Source organism: Triticum dicoccoides, chromosome 1A (assembly GCF_002162155.2).
Source record: "Triticum dicoccoides isolate Atlit2015 ecotype Zavitan chromosome 1A, WEW_v2.0, whole genome shotgun sequence".
NCBI classification, from domain to species: Eukaryota; Viridiplantae; Streptophyta; class Magnoliopsida; order Poales; family Poaceae; genus Triticum; species Triticum dicoccoides.
The window spans coordinates 487,371,813-487,376,728 of NC_041380.1; positions in this window are offsets into that span (position 1 = coordinate 487,371,813).

Here is a 4,916-nt window from a genome sequence, read left to right on the forward strand (position 1 = left end):
GGCCCGACAGAACCGGGGCATAATCGCAGTAGTTCTCCTAGCGCTACCTTAGCCGATAGAGCGGAACGTAAGGTACCAAAACATAGGAGCCGGGAAAACCCAACATTTGACCAAAGACATGATTCGGAGCTGATGCATATAATGCTATAAGTTCAGGGTGCCGCACTTGTGAAAGTGTTCGGACTTTTCACACCATATTGTGGGTACGTAAGCCCCTGGTGCATTGGCCGTACCAGAGTGTACGGTTTCTAGGCGTCATTAATGAACACATAGATATGTATACATATAACAAAAATGCGATAATAGTCGTAATGTCATGCATATATTAAAAAATTGCATTAAAGCAGAGTGATACAGATAGTGTAATAAGCAAAAGAGTAGGACTATGTCCCTTCCAAGGGCGAGCTGAGGAATTATATGAAATCTGTAATCCACCTGGGAATTCCGTAGTTGTAGGCCTCCTTGGTTGCTGTATCATGTGTTCGGCAATAGAGCTGCCGGACAGTGTTTCCAGAGATTGAAGTCCTGAAAGAAAAAAGAAAAATAACCAAACAGGAAGCCCCTCGTGCGGTTTAGGCCGTGTTTTGGGGCATGCCGTAGTTGTGCCTCCCCCTCCCCATCTGTGCCCATGGTATTTTTAATGCGTAATTATGTACGCGCGGCACGAACAACACCGTTGGGCTGGGATTGGGGTGGCCGTCGTGTTGCTACACGAGCTCAGATCGCGCCAGGCGGTCTGTTTGCCGATTGCCCTGAGCGTGCTTGAAGGTGTCCGGGCTTTGAAACGCCGAACTGGTAGATTGCCTTGAGAGGCTGCTTTGCGCTTTTGCTGCGAGGGCTGCGATGTGCTCCTCTGTTCAGAGAGAGCACTCTGTGTTTCCATTGACTGTAATAACTCTGTGAGGTCCTGGCATCTTGAGCTTGAGGTATGCATAATGTGGTACCGCATTGAATCTAGCGAATGTGGTTCGTCCGAGCAGCGCGTGATAACCACTGCGGAACGGGACTATATTGAAGATTAACTCTTTGCTTCGGAAGTTATCTGGGGATCCGAAGACCACTTCCAGTGTAATTGAGCCTGTGTAGTGGGCCTCTACGCCTGGAATGACGCCCTTAAAGGCCGTCTTTGTGGGTTTGATCCTTGAGAGGTCTATACCCATTTTGCACACTGTGTCCTGATAAAGCAGGTTCAGGCTACTGCCGCCGTCCATAAGGACTCGAGTGAGGTGAAATCCATCGATGATTGGGTCTAGGACCAGTGCGGCGAATCCGCCCTGACGGATACTAGTGGGGTGGTCCCTGCGATCGAAGGTGATCGGACAGGAAGACCAAGGGTTGAACTTTGGGGCGACTGGCTCCAACGCATATACGTCCCTGAGCGCACGCTTCCGCTCCCTCTTGGGGATGTGGGTTGCGTATATCATGTTCACCGTCTGCACTTGCGAGGGAAACCTCTTCTGTGCTCCAGTGTGCGGCTGCCGGGGTTCTTCCTCGTCATTGTTATGCGGCCCCTTGTCCTTGTTTTCGGCAATTAACTTGCCGGCCTGCTTGAACACCCAACAATCCCTGTTGGTGTGATTGGCTGGCTTGTCTGGGGTGCTGTGTATTTGACACGAGCGATCGAGTATACGGTCCAAGCTAGACGGACCCGGCGTACTTTGCTTGAATGGCTTTTTCTGCTAACCGGGTTTAGAGCCTTTGAATCTGGCATTGAATGCCGTATCCTCAGTACTTCCGCCATTAATGTGGCGCTTATGCTTATTGCGACGTGACCTGCTGTTGCCGTCCTTGGTATCTGAGGTACCATGGTTCTTTGATATGTTGTTACTGTGAGCCAACCAGTTGTCTTCTCCCACACAAAAGTGGTTCATGAGCGTCGTGAGGGCTGCCATAGATTTCGGCTTTTCCTGACCAAGGTGCCAGGCTAGCCACTCATTTCGGATGTTGTGCTTGAAAGCCGCTAAGGCCTCCGCATCCAGACAGTCGACAATTTGATTTTTCTTTGTAAGGAACTGAGTCCAGAATTGCCTGGCCGACTCTTCTGGATGCTAAATTATGTGGCTCAAGTCATCGGCGTCTGGTGGTCGCACATAAGTGCCCTGAAAGTTGTCAAGGAATGCGGCTTCCAGATCTTCCCAACAGCTAATGGAGTCTGTTGGCAAGCTATTAAGCCAATGCCGCACTGGTCCTTTGAGTTTTAGTGGGAGGTATTTGATGGCATGTAAGTCATCACCGCGGACCATGTGGATGTGGAGGAGGAAGTCCTCAATCCATACTGCGGGATCTGTTGTGCCGTCATATGATTCAATGTTTACAGGTTTGAAACCTTCTGGGAATTGATGTTCCATTACTTCGTCTGTGAAGCATAAGGGGTGTGTGGCGCCTCTGTATTGGGCTATATCGCGACGCAGCTCGTATGGGTCCTGCCCACTGTGTTCGGCCCGGCCAGATTTGCTTTTACTGTATCCGGCGTGATGTTTACCGTCTCATAGAGTGGTGTGCCCTCGTGATCCGTAGATCGATCTTGAATGCTTTGCTTTGTCCTCCAATATGTCTCGCAGGTCTGGCGTATCTCCCCATGCCTTTTTATTTGGATGGCGTTGGGGTGGAGGCTGAGCTTTTGGCTGGAATGCCTCTCTATCGCGGCCACGAGGTGGCCGATCGGCCGTATCATACGCTTCTTCTTCCAGTCGGGGTAGTAATCTACGCCTTGGGTAACTCTTGGAGGGACGATCGAGTTTATATTCCTCGGCCGCGAGGACTTCAGTCCATTTGTCAGCTATCAGGTCTTGATCAGCTTGAAGCTGCTTCTGCTTTTTCTTCAGGCTATTTGCCGTGGCCATAAGCCTGCGCTTGAAGCGCTCTTGTTCGACGGGATCCTCTGGTACGGCGAATTCATCGTCGCCGAGGCTTGCCTCGTCTTCGGAGGGGGGCATGTAATTGTCATCCTCCTCCTCTCCGCTAGCCGCTCTCTCAGGAGAGCTGGCTCCTTCATCCTCCTGATCTAACTCTTGCTGGAGGGGATTTTTGTTGTCTTTGGCGCTATCCGGAGTGTTATTATCTCCTGTGCCGGTATCACCACTTTTGCTTTGGTGGGACTTAGAGCGGCGCCGCTAACATCGGCGCCTGGGTTGCTACTTGGAGGGGTCATCCTCCGCTATCTCGTCGCCGTTGCCTTCATTAGGTGTATCCACCATGTATATGTCATACGACGAGGTGGCTTTCCAGTGCCCTATAGGTGCTGGTTCATGTTCGTCTCCTACATCATCGTCCATACCGTCGATGTTTTCGGAGTCGAAGTCGAGCATGTCGATTAAATCATCTACAGTGGCTACAAAGTGGGTGGTGGGTGGGCGTCGAATTTCTTCGTCGTCCGCATCCCAGTCCTGTTGGCCATAATCCGGCCAGGGCTCTCCTGACAAAGAGAGAGACCTTAGTGAATTCAGAATGTCGCCGAAGGGCGAGTGCTGAAAGATGTCCGCATCGGTGAATTCCATGATCGGTGCCCAATCAGATTCGATTGGCAGGGGCGCAGATGGTTCGGGGTCCAGAGGAGAGTCCGACACCTTGGAGTCACGGGCTGCGCAGAGGATTATGCTGGTGTTTGGCTCGATCACCGTCGAGACTGCAGCCCCTGAGGCGGTGTCTAGCCACCCGTCCTCGATTGGCGCAGCTGGCTCCGAGCTAAGGGTCGGAGCTGATGCGGGCGCGGCCTCTGGGGCACCGTCCGATGGCAGAGCTAGGTCATACCCATCGCGACAGTGCGGCGCGCCCGGCTGTGGCTCGAATCCGTCGAAGATCAAGTCCCCACGGATGTTGGCCGTGTAATTCAAACATCCAAATCTGACCTGATGGCCAGGGGTGTAGCTTTCGATCTGCTCTAGATGGCCAAGTGAATTAGCCCGCAGTGCAAAGCCGCCGAATACAAAGATCTGTCTGGGGAAAAAAATCTCACCCTGAACCGCATCGCTATCGATGATAGTAGGAGCCATCAAGCCTGACGGCGACGACACAGAGGAACTCTCAATGAAAGCACCAATGTCGGTGTCAAAACCGGCGGTCTCGGGTAGGGGGTCCCGAACTGTGCGTCTAGGCCGGATGGTAACAGGAGGCAAGGGACACGAAGTTTTACCCAGGTTCGGGCCCTCTTGATGGAGGTAAAACCCTACGTCCTGCTTGATTAATATTGAAGATATGGGTGTTACAAGAGTAGATCTACCACGAGATCAGAGAGGCTAAACCCTAGAAGCTAGCCTACGGTATGATTGTATGTTGTGATTGTTGTCCTACAGACTAAAACCCTTCGGTTTATATAGACACTAAAGAGGGTTAGGGTTACACAAGGTCGGTTACAAAGGAGGAGATATCCATATACATATTGCCCAGCTTGCCTTCCACGCCAAGTAGAGTCCCATCCGGACATGAGATGAAGTCTTCAATCTTGTATCTTCATAGTCTAACAGTCCGGCCAATGGAGATAGTCCGGCTGTCTGGAGACCCCCTAATCCAGGACTCCCTCACCTAGCTAGGGGTGTAAAACAATAGCGCTTGTTGTGAGGCAACCATATAGTTATTCTTTACATTTTTTGTTTATTTTCTATTCTTTAATAAATACACAAATATGCTTCTATAATGATAGTGTTTTTATGTTTTAATTAGTGTTTGTGCCAAGTAAAGCCTTTAGGATGGTTTGGGTGATAGTTGCTTTGATTCTGTGCATTAACAGAAACTTTTGCGTCCAGTAGCAGAATTCTTAAAACTGACTGGAGCGACAAAAAATTCTGATTTTTTATAAATAATTGATATACAAATTTCCCACATTGTCCTAATTTTTCAGAATTTTTATAGCTATGGAAGTATGGTTAAAATTCAGATTACTACAGACTGTTCTATTTTTGACAGATTCTATTTTCGTT